At 39.5% G+C, this 16,612-nt stretch overlaps 1 protein-coding gene across 2 annotated transcripts in view; it reads left to right on the forward strand.

Moving 5' to 3' along the window:
• CHODL (chondrolectin) overlaps nt 1-16,612 on the forward strand; it is a 407,133-nt gene that overhangs the window by 176,118 nt on the left and 214,403 nt on the right. For both annotated transcript variants that reach the window (XM_067034948.1, XM_067034949.1), the window contains exon 3: nt 10,730-10,874. The gene's annotated coding sequence lies outside the window, so the exon portion shown is untranslated. The remainder of the gene's footprint in view (nt 1-10,729; nt 10,875-16,612) is intronic.

Raw genomic sequence — 16,612 nt, forward strand, 5'->3', positions numbered from 1 at the left:
TATTTTCTCGGGTCCTTTCTCTGTCTCCTCCTTCTGGGACCCTATAATGCGAATATTGGTACATTTAATGTTGTCCCAGAGGTCTCTTAGGCTGTCTTCATTTCTTTTCATTCTTTTTTCTTTATTCTGTTCTGTGGCAGTGAATTACCCCATTCTGTCTTCCAGGTCACGTATCTGTTCTTCTTCCTCAGTTACTCTGCTATTGATTCTTTCTAGTGTATTTTTCATTTCACCTATTGTATTGTTCATCTCTGTTTGTTTGTTCTTTAATTCTTTTGTGTCTTTTTTAAACATTTCTTGCATCTTCTCGATCTTTGCCTCCATTCTTTTTACAGGGTCCTGGATCATCTTCACTATCATTATTCTGAATTCTTTTTCTGGAAGGTTACCTATCTCCACTTCATTTAGCTGTTTTTCTGGGGTTTTATCTTGTTCTTTCATCTGGTACATAGCCCTCTGCCTTTTCATCTTGTCTGTCTTTCTGTGAATGTGGCTTTTGATCCACAGGCTGCAGGATTATAGTTCTTCTTCCTTCTGCTGTCTGGTCTCTGGTGGATGAGGCTATCTAAGAGTCTTATAGAAGCTTTCTTATGGGAGGGACTGGTGGTGGGTAGAGCTGACTGTTGCTCTGCTGGGCAGAGCTCAGTAAAACTTTAATCCACTTGTCTGCTGTTGAGTGGGGCTGGGTTCCCTCCCTGTTGGTTGTTTGGCCTGAGGCGACCCAGCACTGGAGCCTACCTGGCTCTTTGGTACAACTAATGCCTGACTCTGGGAGGGTTCATTCCAAGTACTTCCCAGAACTTCTGCTGCCAGTGTTCTTGTACCCACAGTGAGCCACAGCCACCTGCCTCCCTCTGCAGGAGACCCTCCTACACTACCAGGGAGGTCTGGTTCAGTCTCCCCTAGGGTGACTGCTCCTTCCCCTGGGTGCTGATGTGCATACTACTTTGTGTGTGCCCTCCAAGAGTGGAGTTTCTCTTTCTCCCAGTCCTGTCGAAGTCCTGCAATCAAATCCTAGTAGCCTTCAAAGTCTGATTCTCTAGGAATTCCTCCTCCTATTGCTGGACCCCCAGGTTGGGAAGCCTGATGTGGGGCTCAGAACCTTCACTCCTGCGGGTGGACTTCTGTGGTATAAGTGTTCTCCAGTTTGTGAGTCAGCCACCCGGCAGTTATGGGATTTGAGTTTATTGTGATTGCGCCCCTCCTACTGTCTCATTGTAGCTTCTCCTTTGTCGTTGGATGTGTGGTATCTTTTTTGGTGAGTTCCAGTGTCTTCCTGTCGATGATTGTTCAGCAGTTAGTTTTGTGTTTTCTGTGTATCTTAACTACTTATTGTAAATATAGATGATTTTTACTACACTTTTCTTCTAACCTTCGTACTAGGTTTATAAGTGGTTCATCTATTACCTTTACTGTATATTTGCTGTTACTAATGAGATTTTTCGTTTTGTAATTTTCGTATTTCTAGTTATAGCCTCTTCTTTTTACTTATAGAAGTCTGTTTAATATTTCTTTTAAAGCTGGTTTAGTGGTGCTGAACTCTTTTAGCTTTTACTTGTCTGTACAACTCTTTATCTCTCCTTCAATTCTGAATGATACCATTTTTGGGTAGAGTATTCTTATTTGTGGTTTTTTTTTTCCTTTTATCACTTTAATTATATTGTGCCACTCTCTTCTGGTTAGCAAAGTTTCTGCTGAAAAGTGATATAACAGTCTTATGGGTGTTCTTTGGTGTGTAACTGGTTGCTCTTCTCTTGCTGCCTTTAATATTCTCTCTTTATCTTTAAATTTTTGCTATTTTAATTACAATGTGTCTTGATGTGGACCTATTTGGGTTGCTGTTTTCCTGGACCTGGATATATATTTTCTTTTCCACTTTAGGAAAGTTTTCAGCTATTATATCTTCAAAAATGTTCTCTGCCCCTTTCTCTGTCTCTTCTCTTTCTGGTACACTTATAATGTGAACTCTAGTATGCTTGACGTTGTTTCAGAGGTCTCTTAAACTGTCCTTATTTTTAAATCTTTTTTTTTTTTTCTCTTCAGCTTCATTGATTTCCACTACTCTGTCTTCCAGTTCACTTATCCATTCCTCTGTATCATCTAAACTACTGTTGAATTCTTCTAGTGCATTTTTTATTTAGTTATTTTGTTATTCAGCTCTGTTTGGTTCCTCCTTCTATTTTCTAACTCTTTTAAAAAATATTTATTTATTTATTTTTGGCTGTGATTGATCTTCATTGCTGCCTGCGGGCTTTCTCTAGTTGCGGTGAGTGGGAGCTACTCTTTCTTGCGGTGCACGGGCTTCTCATTGTGGTGGCTTCTCTTGTTGTGGAGCATGGGCCCTAGGTAAGTGGGCTTAGTAGTTGTGGAGCATGGGCTTAGTTGCTCTCCGGCATGTGGGATCTTCCTGGACCAAGGCTCAAACCTGTGTTGGCAGGTGGATTCTTAACCACTGCGCCACCAGGGAAGTCCCCTAACTCTTTATTAAGCTTCTCACTGTGTTCATCCCTTCTTCTCCTAAGTTCATTGAACATCTTTAAGATCATTACCTTGATTTCTGTGTTGGGTAGGTAGCCTATTTCCAATTTGCTTAGTTGTTCTGGGGTGTTATCTTGTTCTTTTGTTTGATACATATTCCTTTGTCACCTCATTTTACCTAATTCTCTGTGTCTATTTGTATGTATTTGGTAGTTTGGTTACATTTCTCCATCTTGGAGAAGTGGCTTTATGTAGGAGTTGTTCTATAGGACCCAGTAGCACACTCCCCTCTGGGCACAGCTGGGGTCTTGGGAGTCCTGGTACTGGTTTAGCCTGATGGTGGGTGTTGCTGCATCCCACAGCACTGGCTGCTCTGCCTATGGGGTCTTAGACTGGTGCCAGCCACCTGGTGGGTAGGGCAGGGTCCCAGGACTGATAAACTAGAGAGATGATTCCAAAATGTCACTTGCCAGCACCAATGTCCTCATGATAGAACAACCTCCCTGAAATGGCTGTTGCCAGCATCTGTGTCTTCAGGGGGAGTCCCACTGGCTTCTTCCCTCTCTGAGAGGCTCTTCAAGATGAGCAAGTGGGTCTGACCCAGGCTCCTTTTAAATTATTACCTCTTAGAGTGTGTGAGATTTTGCATGTGCCCTTTGAGAGTGGAGTCTTTGTTTCCTATTGCTCTTTGACTCTCCCATATGCAAGCCCTATTGGCCCTGAGAGCCAGACATTCTAGAAACTTGTCTTCCTGGTGCAGGGCCCATGCACTGGGGAGCCTCATGTGGGGCTCAGACTCCTTGCTCCTTGGGGAGAACCTCTGCAATTATGACTGTCCTTCCATTTGTGGATCACCTACCCTGGGGTGTGGGTCTTGACTATACTGTGTCTCTGCCCCTCCTACCCATCTCATTGTGGTCCCTTCTTTATATCTTTAGTTGTGGAAATGTTTTTTTGCTAGTCTTCAGCTCTTTCTCATTGATTAGTTGCTCTGTAAATTATAATTTTGGTCTGCCCATGGGAGGAGGTGAACTTAGGGTCTTCCTACTCTGCCATCTTGCCCACTCCCCAGAATAGGATCCTGTTGTTGATAACTAAGAATACAGAAACTGTTAGTAGGAGTGGAAATAGGTGGAATATGATATAGTAGGGACTAAAAGCAGTGAAAATCTTCTTAAGATCCTGGAAAAATAATCTGGAAATTCATTGTATGTAGTAGTGATACAGTTATTTAAATTTTGACATGTGGTCGATTATAATAAAATATCTTTTGAAGGCAAATCTTTGGAAAATCCAGTGTCTCTTGCCTTATAAAAATAGGAGAGGTATAAAGAAATCAAGGACTGTGAGGTGGGATGTCTTTTTCTAACAGTACTGGACAGATCAGAGAAGTAGAATGATGAGTTTAAGTGCCTAGATTCTCAGCTCAAGGCATTGATGTTCTATGACTTTGCCAAAGATTCACTAACATTTTGAAGCCATAGGGTTGAGTTAGGAGCCAAATGTATAATTTGGTCCAAGTAGTTACTAAAGTAGTATATCAGTTGATTTTCTGGTCCATGGTATCTCTTCTAGGAAAGTCTGGAAACTGAGAATTGGGACAACAGTATCTAAGATGATGTGAAGCACTTGGCAAAGCTTAAATTGTCAGTTCTGCTGAATCATTCATGACAACCAATGCAAACCTTTCCTCTTCTTTCTGAAAAAGTTGTTCTCTTTTTGCCTAAAGATATGATAAGGTTTTGATCTGTGGGAGATTCCTTACTAAGACAACTTTACTCATTTCTACTCTGAGAATGATTTTAATTGTTTGCTTGGTCAGCTTTCAAATACAGATTGAAACCTGTACTTAATGATGGCCCAAATTTAATGAAAGAGAGATTTCAGAAATTTCTTGGTTATAATGGAGAAGATGTTCAAAGACTTCAGAAGACTAAAGTAACGGGGTGAATTTATCTAATATGACCTAATGTCATAGTTTATTTACCAAGAATATACTTGATAACTATACTTTATTTACCAGACTGTACTTTATTTACCAAGACCTTCGAAAAATAAATTTGTGAGAAAAATGCCATTACTTTGGAAAGGAGCTTTAGCGGTTGTTCTCAGTAGATTGGGCACACAGTGAGATATTGGAGGTGAAACTGTTGCCTTGATTGCAGTAAGGATAGTTGGATTCTGGGGAAGCAGAGGCCAAAGACCCTCTGTTAACTATCACTGACAACGTGGGCAACAAAGTTAGTGTAGTGTCAGAATGGCTTACCTGCATCCCGTATTAGGTAGCAGGGAAGTCCACTAAGACCCTGCTTGATTTGAACTGAAGCCTGATGAATCACATTTTAGAGAATGTACACCCCTTTTCCTAATTGTCAGATGAATCAGTCCAATGACCCAGTATCTATAAAGGCAGTTTAAAGTACTTTTCAGGATAAACAAACACATAGTGTGAATCTTCATTCTAGGATTCTCTAAATCATCTAGTTTCCACTTGCTGTGAAAACTGTGCCATACTTATCATTAATTGACAATGCCTGTGAGTGGGCACTAATTTCTAGGGATTCACAGTGCTACTGCAGACTGCCAGTCAATATAGGCGCTTATGGTGAGTTAGCTGATAAACAATTTTGACCCAAGCAATAGTGCATCACTGAGGAAGAGCAGATGTTAGTGCCACAATCAAGTACTTAAAAGATGTGCACATTTGATTTCTACCGCATCCTCATTTATCTTTACAATATGGCTAGTGCTGAAGATAGATGAGTTCTAGAAAATGACAGGTGGTTACTTCAATCACAGCTGCTGTTTCAAATGTGATCTCCTTACTGGAGCAAATCACTGTACCCTGACACCTGGTATGCAATTATTTATCTGAAAAATGATTTTTTTCTTATTCCTTTTATTCCATTGAGCAAAAGATAACAGGACTTGTAAAAGCTATCATTACATCTTCAAAATTTGACCCGAGATTCAATCAACACACAGTTTCACTATATTGATTACATTATGCTGGTTGGACCTGGAAAGAAGTTATCTTAAATGTGATGGTATAACATGTGCATGTTATTGATTCATTCATTCAAAACTGGCTATTGAGTGCCTATTCTGTGTCAGTCATCTTTCAAAATGCTAAAAATGTAGCAGTGAAAGAAAGAACAAGTTCCTGTCCTTTTGAGATCATAGAGGGGAGAGACTGATATTAAACAAATTAGCATCTAAATACATCACACATCAAATTCTGATGAATGCTATACAGAAAAACAAAATAAAGTCAAGGAAAATAGGAGAGGTTAGAGGATAGGGCACTGTAACTTAATATTGGGCGTTGGGTTGTACTATACCAATAGAAGCCTGATGGAAGAGAGGAAACGCATCATGAAAATATCTGGGGAGAAAAGTTCCCAGTATAAGGAAGAGGAAATGCAAGGACTGTAAAAGCAGTGGCCGGAATTTCAAGGCGATCAGAGTAGCTGATACATATTGAATGAGGTGGGGCTAGGGATAGAGGCAGCAGATCGTAATGGGCATTGCAGGCCATCTTTGAGTGAGTTGGTAAACAGATAATTTTATGCAGAAGTGAGACATGATCCAAATTATATTTTTAAAGGACCATTGTGGCTGATGTAAAATGAATACATTAGGTGGAAAAGAGGATGCAGTTAGGTGACTAAAATTGCAATGATTAAGATGAGAGGTGACTATCTTAGAGCAGGTTGGTAGTAGTGGGACATGGTGAGAAGTAATCACACTCTGGATGCATTTTTAGAGTAAAGCCAGATAACTTTGATGATGGCTTAAATCTGTGTTATAAAAGACGGAGAAGAATCAAGGTTTTTGAACTGAGATTAGCCACAGCAGGAAATGGCTACCACTCTTTGGGCTGGAGGAACCACTAAAGGAGGTGGCATTTCCAGAGTCAAAAAATATGAGATATAGGAAAGTTGTTAAGAGAGTAAATCCTATGGGTTCTTATGACAAGGTGATTTTATTTTCCTTTTTTCTCTTTTTTCTATTGTATCTGTAGGAAAAGATGAATGTTAGCTGAATCTATTGTAGTAATCATTTTACATTATATATATATATCAAACCATCATGCTGTATACCTTAAACCTATACAGTGATATATGTCAATTATTTCTCAGTAAAACTGGGAAAAAATTGGAGCCATCATAGATATAGAGCCAAGATGGGAGTTACCCAGTGGATTCAGGATCCAGCTGGAGCAGAGGCAGTGGAAGAGTAACACTTGCTGCTTAAGATCCCACAGAAAACAGAGTGAGGGGATAGAAATAACCTGGCTTTTATTTTACTCTTGCCCTCTAGGCTTTTGTCAGTGCAATCCACTGGCTGAAATGGTCTGGAAGCCAGAATGGAAGGAAACAAGAGAAGGCAGGGAATGAATCTGAGAGCAAACAAGCAGGGGAACAAGACGGTGACCAAAAGGCAGTTGGATGTGCTAGTTTGTACTTCAGGGTGCTGTGGTCCTAATGCTTGTGCCCCCCATTCATATGTTAAAACCATAACCTCCAAAGCGATGGTGTTAGGAGGTAGGACCTCTGGGAGGCGCTTAGGTTACTAGGGTAGAGCTCTTGTTATTGGGATTAGTGCTCTTATAAAAGGGCCGCTAGAGGGCTTTCTAGGGCTTTCTAGGCCCTTCCACCATGTGATGACACAGTGAGAAGTCAGCCATCTGCAACCTGATTGAGGGCCTTCACCAGAACCCTGCCAAGCTGACATCCTTATCTAAGATTTCCCAGCCTCTGGAACTGTGAGAAATAAAATTCTGTTGTTTATAAGCCACCCAATCTATGGAATTTTGTTAGAGCAGCTGGAATGGACCAAGCAAATATAAAAATTTGAATTTTTAAATTAAAAGCATTTTTTAAAGCTATGGAACTCAATTAGCTACCTTAGGGAGTGTGTAGAAAAAAATGAAGAGAAAGGTCTGAGAACAGAAACCTGGGCCCTCCAGTGTTAAAAGAATGTGGGGGAATTAGCAAAGGACACAAAGAAGGCGTGCCCTGTGAGCTAGGAGGAGATCTGTGTCCTGGAAGCTACATGGAGGATTTATTTGAAGAAGATAGTGATGGGCCGTGTGAAATGCTGCTCACAGGTCAAGTATGAAGCGAGCTGAGAGTTGAGTCATTGGTTTCAGCAATATCGGTGTCACTGGTGATCTTAATTACAGGGCCAGGGCTAGGGTAAGCCAAGTGAGGTACTTGCCTTGAGTGTCAAATATCTCAGTATTTTAACACAGTTAAATGATACCTTAATACAATATTTTTTTTTTTTTTTTTTTCGGTACGCGGGCCTCTCACTGTTGTGGCCTCTCCCATTGCAGAGCAGGCTCCGGACGCGCAGGCTCAGCGGCCATGGCTCACGGGCCCAGCCGCTCCGCGGCATGTGGGATCTTCCCGGATCAGGGCACGAACCCGTGTTCCCTGCATCGGCAGGCGGATTCTCAACCACTGCGCCACCAGGGAAGCCCTACAATATTTTTTAAAAATAAAAATTAATGCAAAATTCACAATGAATACAATATTCAAAGTTTAAATAATGACAGAATTGGTAACAGTACCATGCTGAGCCATATTGGAGACTGAGGCAAAAGGAAACATGAATAATATTGAGCTTGTCTTTATTTAAACATTTGATGAGTTCATTGTGACCTTTGGCATTAATTTTGACTTCTAAAATATTGCTTGAAAGTTATTCATCTTCATAGATGAGTTTTTATTGCCTCTTGAATTTTGTGCCCAACACAAGGTACAAAGTTTTATTGCCTCACTTATCTCATCCCAGCCCTGTCCCTGCTTAACAAGAGCTGTTTCATTTGAGAGATGAGGGTGAAAGCTTAGTTGGAGACTGGGAAGGGTAATGCTGGTGGATTGAAGAGAGAGAAGAGTGAATGGATCAGGAAAGGGCCGGATGATTCCTCCTTCAGCCTTGGTCCATGAGTAAGAAGAGACATGGAGCAGTTGTTCAACCAGGAACCAACCCACAGGTGACTGGCAACTTTCATGTAACTTGATGAGAAATACATGTTCTTACAACGTTCTGAGATTTGGGAGTTATTATCACAGTGAAGATAATCGATAAAAGTTCTCTTCCCTTTGGAATAAAAATTTGTGCTATCTCACTAAATAAAGAATCTTGGGCTTCCCTGGTGGCGCAGTGGTTGAGAATCCGCCTGCCGATGCAGGGGACACGGGTTCGTGCCTTGGTCCGGGAAGATCCCACATGCCGCGGAGCGGCTGGGCCCGTGAGCCATGGCCGCTGAGCCTGCGCGTCCGGAGCCTGTGCTCCGCAACGGGAGAGGCCACAACAGTGAGAGGCCCGCATATCACAAAAAAAAAAAAAAAAAAAAAAAAAAAAAAAAAAAGAATCTTGATTAGCAGAGGCACTCTTTTAAGGCAGTGAGAGTATAGAGTGCATAGTGGAGGAGGAGAATCATCAATACTGGTTACAGTCACACCACCAGTCGCAGAATCGAAGATTGTAGCCTCTGCCTATATTTTCTTCTTCATTGTGTTCTGAATATTTTTAGCTGGTTGAACTAGTTGTCAATTTTTTTTTTTTTTTTTTTTTTTTGGTCATTTTCATTTCCTATTCTAATTTAAGGGAGTTGGTTGTGGTAAAATTTACGGTTTCGTTCACTGGTTGTGGAATGTCCAGATAAAACAGTGAAAAACTACAGGGAGGATAATTATAATCCAGATGAAGTAACTAATGAGGCTTTGGGAGGAGAGGAGCCCTCTTGTGACTATACCAGGAAAGTTGAACTGTGTCATTAAAATTTTTGTTTTGGAATGGGAAATATGTAAAGAAGTTTGTAAAAATGGATCTTGAGTAGTACAAGCTGTGAACTCTAAAACATCTGAAAGGCATCAGAAAATGGGTAGGAGGCTCACTTTGCTTACTTTATGGAGAACTGAGGGGGACTGATCCCTAGAAGCTAGTGAGGTGGCCTGTGTCCTAGGCTCATGCAAGTTGCTTCTTTACTTTGGCTTTGAAATCTTTATGGAGGGACATAGACTCATAGATAGTTAAAGAGTTTTAAGCCTCAGTGTTGAATACTAACTTTGATGGATAGTGTGGCATCAGATGCCTTCTCACAAAACTGTACCATGGTGAAACTTGGATGCATTCTTCCCTTGTTCTGAGTCTCGTATTCCAGCTTTCTCTTAGTTGTGTTAGTGACAGATGTACTTTCCAACTGGATCTTATTGATTTATTACCCAAGTTGATTCTTTCGTTTGTAACCAAGAACCCAGACTGGTACACCCAGATTCTAAAGAAAAGGTAATAAGTCATTTCAGCAAAGATTCATAAATGTGAAGCCAGAAGTACAGCGAGTCTAAAACAAAATATACGGATGTTACGAAATGACTTCAGATGTCAGTTTGTAAACCCTGTGAAGAACACTCCCACTTATGGGGATCTAGGCCAAAGAAATAAAATCACAGTAGTTAAGGGCATGTTTAGGATGTTTTTAGCAGGATTGTTAATCACAAAACTGGAAAAAAGCAAACTACCCAAATAGGTGAACAAACAATCCTACATCCATGCTAGGAAGTAATATGCAGCCATTCAAAATAGTAAATTAGGTTGTTATAAATCATCTTTTAGGAAATTCAATAAATATTTTTTTAGAGATTAGAGAAGTATTTGTAAAGTATTCGACTTTTGTAACCACATCAGGGCTCAAGGACGAAGCAGAAAGAGAACCCAAACTGAAATCACATTTTAAGCAATTGGCTTTTGCCTATCACCCACCAATAGAAATAAGCATTAGATGGACCCAGTACACATAGTCCATGCAAACACACACTCGTACTTACTATTACTATGAGCAATGCAGTTTTATTTTTCTATTCTTCCTATTTATATTGTTTCATATTTAAAAATGATCATAACCAACGAACTGATTTCATGACCCACTGATTCGTTAATATTCATGATTCAAAAATCATTCTTCACAGGTACGCCTGTTACTTCTCTGCCATCACTTTCTTGTTTTCTTCAGGTGATATTAAGAATTGATCCCTCCTATAGTATCCTGTGATAAAATAGTTTTGAAACTTTAATAATCAGCGTGTGGATTTATTTGTGGTAAGATGATGCTAAGTGATAGTCCTATAATCTCAGACTACAGGGAACAAATCACTCTGACTTGGGGGATGATTAGAACATAGTTGTTTACTCACAGCAGGGGAAATATGGGAGTGATACTCTTATTTGTATTTTGCAGTTATCAAAGTTCTTTCACACAAATCTCCACTTCTGATGAACTGGTGAGATAGAGCCAACAAGAATAGATTTACATAAAGGACCATGAGAACATCCTGGGAAAGAACTCAAGACAGAAGAAGAGAATCAAGACCCATACACACAAGGTTAGTTCAAAGATGTCTCATTTAAAATAATATACACCTTGGGACTTCCCTGGTTGTGCAGTGGATAAGACTGTGAGCTCCCAATGCAGGGAGCCCAGGTTTGATCCCTGATCGGGGAGCTAGATCCCACATGCATGCTGCAACTAGGAGTTCACATGCCACAACTAAGGAGCCCACGTGCTGCAACCAAGGAGCCTGTGAGCCGCAACTAAGGAGCCCACCTGCTGCAGCTAAGAGCTGGTGCAGCCGAATAAGTAAATAAATAGACAAACAATAGGTACCACTTCTGCAGAAAACCATGCAATCTGTTTAAAAAAATAAATAAATAAAATAATATACAGCTTAAGGTCTATTGACATAATCTCTCCTGTATGCTCACAAAAATGTCTATAAAACACAGAAACAAAGAAGAAAACCCATAACACCTTAAAATAAGTTTGAGTCAACCTAATCCCAGAGTCTGAGAGAAATGTCCACCGATTGTTAGGGCTATGAAATTGAATTAAGCACCCCTGTTTTAGCTCATCCTAGCAGTGACTTGGCAAGCCTGCCCCTGTCATTTGTAGCATGTCTGCCTCCTGTCATTTGTAGCATGACTGTGCTTCCATCTGGGAATGCACACATTTTAAAACTGTCACTAGGAAAGCACAGTACAGTTAGGCTGAGAATGTTCTATTCTTATGAAATGATTCCTATAATTTATAATAATGGTAATGTTAGGAAAACATAAAATGTTTTTAGACTTCATTTCCTCCCTATGTTGTGAAAACTTTTGCCTGCTTGGAACTTTGAAAGATCTTTGTTAGAGAACATGGGAGTTCTCCTTTCTGTGCACCAAGTCACCTAAGATGAGTAGTGATTGATATGATTACTGTAAATCATCTTCAGTACAAGAGACGTAATAATTTTGGTGCAAGTTGAGTCCCATCACAGTCACCACCATGTGTCATGTATCAGGGCTTGCTTGGGAAGACTTCCACCATGTCCTACAGGGTTAAGGTACAGGCTTGACTGGGAGAAGCCTACAAATCAAGGACAATAAGAAGGGAAGAGGCATGTGGTACCTGCATTCTCTTTATTCCATGGAGATAACACTGGAGCCTAGGCCATCTAGTAGAAACAGATTAGATTTGCATTAGCATGGAGTGTGTCCATTTTCCTGTCACTTTGCCTTCTTATAGGGCAACTGTGAGAGCAACCTTGTTAGTAGGTATACAAACAGACCACTGGTTCACCAGGAAGTCTGGATTTGGAAGCCAGCCCTTTAATATAAATTGTCTGGGAAACCTTGCAACCCAATACCTAGGTGCTTTGGAGGGTTCATAGGAAGTTGAATTCCTCTCTCCAGGGAGGAGACATGGGAATATGGGAATCAGAGTTCAGGCATAACCTCTTTGGCTAGAGAAGAGGAGGGATGGTATGAGCTGGCTCATTGTTCAAGCAACTGAGAAAGACCTGGTTGCTGTACTACAGTAGGTCATTTCAGATGAGGGAAACAGTCAACTCTAGCTAAGCCTCTTTTTGCCCATCCCCTATGTTAAGATAAAGTGGGGAAAACTTTAAGTTCTGCTTGGATCTTTGTAGTATTACAGGGAGAGAGATTTTACTAGCAGAAGGCTAAAAAAACTCACTTTTGTTTTATATTATGCTTATATCTGTTCACATGTTTATTATTTTCTGTTCTCTTCATTTGCTTGTTTAGACCCATTTTTCTGTTTAGTATCATTTTCTTTCTTCTTGAAGGATTTTGTTTTGAAAGACATTTTTTGCTTGCTATAGAATTCTAGTTTGGCGGTTTTCTTCTTTCCATATTTTAAAGATGTTCTACTTCCATTTTTTGGATGCAAAATCTACCATCATTCTTTTTTTTTTTTTTTTACCATCATTCTTATTTTTGTTTTTCTGGATATAATGTGTCTATTTTTCTCTGGGTGCTTTCAAGATTTTGTATTAGGGTTCTCCAGAGGAACAGGGGAAAATATATAAAATTTATATATATTTATATATGTTTTATATCTATGAGAGGAATAATACATATGAATTATGAGGAATTGGCTCATGTGATTATGGAGGCTGAGAAGTTCTATGATTTTTCCATCTCCAAGCTGGAGACCCCAAAAAGCTGGTGATGTAATTCTAGTCTGAGTCTGAAGGTCGGAGAATCAGGGGAACTGCTGATGGTATAAGTCCCAGACCAAGGAGAGGAGAAGATCAATGTCTCAGCTCATGCAGGCAGGTGAGAAGGGAATCATCCTTCCCCTGCTTTTGTCTCTATTCAGGCCTTCAACAGAGACCCCCACCCCTGCCCTTTGATGAGGGCAGTCTCCTGAGTCCACTGATTCAAATGCTAATTTCATTTGGAAACATCCCCACAGACACATCCAGAAGTAATGTTTAATGTGGGTACCCTGTGGCCCAGTCAAGTTGACACCTAAAACTAACGATCACAGATTTCGTCTTTATAACTGGTTTTAAGCAATTTGGTTATGATTTACTTTGGTGTAGTTTTCTTAATATTTCTTATTTAGGGCTTTTTGGATCAAAATGTTTAAAGTTTTCATTAAATTTTTCAAAACTTTTGGGTACTACTTCTGCAAAAGTGTTTCCCAGTTGTTTTCTCCCAATTGGAACAGGGTGGCCAAGGGTAAGCTGGAATTAGGTGTTTCCCTTCCTCCTGGTCAATTAGACTCTGGTAAAACCCCGGCAGAGTAGGTTCTGGTTAACTAGTTTTCCCCTGAGGGAAGAACTTGTTAATAAAAACAGAGTGCTTTGCTGTATTTCAGGATGGTTCTCTTCCTCTTTTCCCTGCTGGAAGGTGAGGGATCTCCCCCAATGTTTACTGTGAGAAATAAACCTGGTTGAACTCCTGGAGGTGAAACTCACAGAAGTATTACTTCCTTATGACTAGAGCCTCCTGGAGTTTTTAACTCTCAGACTTGTCCACAATTTGTCAATTTCAGTTCAGGTTTTCCTACCCTGGCACTGATCCCCACAGAAGATTCTTCTAATGGTATATTGTGATTTTCTGTATCCACCTGTCTGTCTCTCCGGTTTGGAGGCAGCAGTTTGCCCTGTGACTTCACTTCTTTTACAGATCTATGAAGGGGTATTGATTTTTCAATTTGTTCAGCTTTTTATTTGTTAGTAGGATATAGTAGCAACTTCCAAGCTTCTTATATGTGTCACTGGAAACTAGAAGTTAGCCACCATTTCTTCAAATTGTTTTGCTGTTTCCCTCAACCCTCTCCTCTCTTTTGGAAACCGCAATTACACATATACTAGTCTGCCTGAAGTTGTGCCACAGTTTACTAATGCTATGTTAATTCGTTTCTTCAGTCTTTTTTATTTGTTTTGTGTTTCCCTTTGGATAATTTCTAGTATGTCTACAAGTTCACAAATCTTTTCTCCTTCAATATCTAATCTGCCATTAATTTAATTCAATTTATTTTTTATCTCAGACATTGAATTTTTTACTTCAGAAATTCAGTTTGTCTGTTAAAATCTTTACTGTTTACTTAAAATGCTCAATCTTACCTCTGTGTTCTTGAATATAAGAATTATAGTTAAGTGCATATTTTAATGTCTTTACTAATTTTATCCTCTGACATTTCTGATCTGTTCTTATTGATTGATTTCTTTTTCCTCATTTTAGGTCATATTTTCCTCCTTTGCGTGTCTGATAATTATTGAGTGCTTGCCAAATGTTATGTATTTTTTCTTGTTGGGTACCGATTATTTTTTATTCCTGTAAGTATTCTTGAGGTTTTTTTCTAGGATGCAGTTAGGTTATGTGGAAATTGTTTGATCTTTTAACAGCTTGCTTTTAAGCTTTTTTTAAGTGGGATCAGAGCAGCCTGTAGTCCTAGATTAATTTTGCCCCATTACTGAGGTGATACCTTTCTGAGTACTCTGATGGCCTGTGAATTATGAAAATTTTCCAGTCTGGGTAGTGAGAACACAAACTATTCCTGGCCCTGTATGAGCAGTGAAGAATATCACCAGTAGTCCTTTCGGGTGTTTTTTTCGTGGCTTTGGGTAGTTTTCTCACTCACGTGCATCTGGAGACTTGAGAGGGATCCTCTGCATATTTCAGAAGCACTTGCTCTGTGAAGGGCTCTACTCTCTGGCGCTCTGCCCTATAAACTCTAGCCATCTTGGCCTCCTTGGACTCTTAACTCTGGTCCTCTCAGGGAGACCTCTGGGCTCTGCTTGCACTCCTCCTCCGTGCATTGTGGTCTGGAATCTCTGTCCAGCCAAAAAGGTGGGGCAATTATAGGGCTTAGCTTGTTTGTTTCTCCTTTATGGGGAATCATAATCCTTCCTTCCATCTTGATTGGAAAGAGAAGTCCTGTTATGTGTTATGCTGAGTAAAAATTTAAGGTAGTGTTGAAAAACTTTTCCAATTGATGTCTGTTACTTGAGATTATAAGTATTTCTCTCCTTTGTGAAAATAACCTCTTATTTGATTTGGCAGGGAAAAAGGTTAACTTCAACAAAATTCCTCTAAAATAATTAGAACTTTAATATTAGCCAGGATCCTGGGTAAGGTTCTTTCTATTGTAAATATTTTACTATTTGTGGCAGCTTGAACAATATTATTTTACCATATCCAATAATTATCAATAATATTTTATCTGTGCAAAGACCACAAATTTCCAAAACCGAAAGAACAAGAAATTTTGGCATGACTGATATTCTAGAAGGTTAGTGCTTTCAACAAAGGCATGAGAAGCTGATAACAATGCTTCTGAAGATTGTAGATATTCTTTCCTTTCCTTTTTTTTTTTTTTTTTTGTATTTTATATTGGAGTATAGCTGATTAACAATGTTGTGATAGTTTCAGGTGCACAAGAAAACGACTCAACTATACATGTATATGTATCCATTCTGCTCCAGACTCCCCTCCCATCCAGGCTGCCACATAACATTGAGCAGAGTTCCCTGTGCTATACAGTAGGTCCTTGTTGGTTATCCTTTTTAAATATAGCAGTGTGTACGTGTCAATCCCAAACTTCCTAACTATCCCTTCCCTCCACCTTTTCCCCCTCCCACGGTAACTATATATTCATTCTCTAAGTCTGTGAGTCCGTTTCTGTTTTGTAAATATGTTCATTTGTATCATTTCTTTTTAGATTCTCTGTGTAAGTGGTATCATACGATATTTCTCTTTCTCTGTCTGACTTACTTCACTCAGTATGACAAGGATATGGTAGACTTTCGTATTTAACACCTGTTCAGAATATCAGAGGGTGGAAATAATAAAGAACTCTATTTTTATCCCAATATACCTACATTGAATTAAAACCTGCCATATACTGATATTTAGGAATTGTATACATCAAGCTATCCTATATCTTGGAGGGAGATTTAACTGACACCCAAGTAAATAGAGAGTAGGGCCAAATAAAACCTATATACTCTGACTTTTAGAAAATTTTAGATATAAAAAATTTTAATTTTATTAGCAGAATTAGACACTACAAATGAGGGAACTCTCAAATGTATTTTAAAATGAAGACAGGAAGCATATCTTGAAATGCTAGAGGAGAAACATTCTTTTAAAATGATCCACAATGAGAGTCAAAAAAAGTTATTAGAAAACTGTCATCTTTCGAAGCATGAAGATCTAGCCTCTATTAGACAGAAACAGAAAGTCATTTGGAGAATAGAGGTTGAGGTAGAAAACTAAAATGATGATGGAAGAGACAATGAAGATTTTAAGGGTGTAGTGAAGAGCA

The sequence above is a fragment of the Kogia breviceps genome, chromosome 5 (assembly GCF_026419965.1).
Source record: "Kogia breviceps isolate mKogBre1 chromosome 5, mKogBre1 haplotype 1, whole genome shotgun sequence".
In the NCBI taxonomy this organism is placed as follows: Eukaryota; Metazoa; Chordata; class Mammalia; order Artiodactyla; family Physeteridae; genus Kogia; species Kogia breviceps.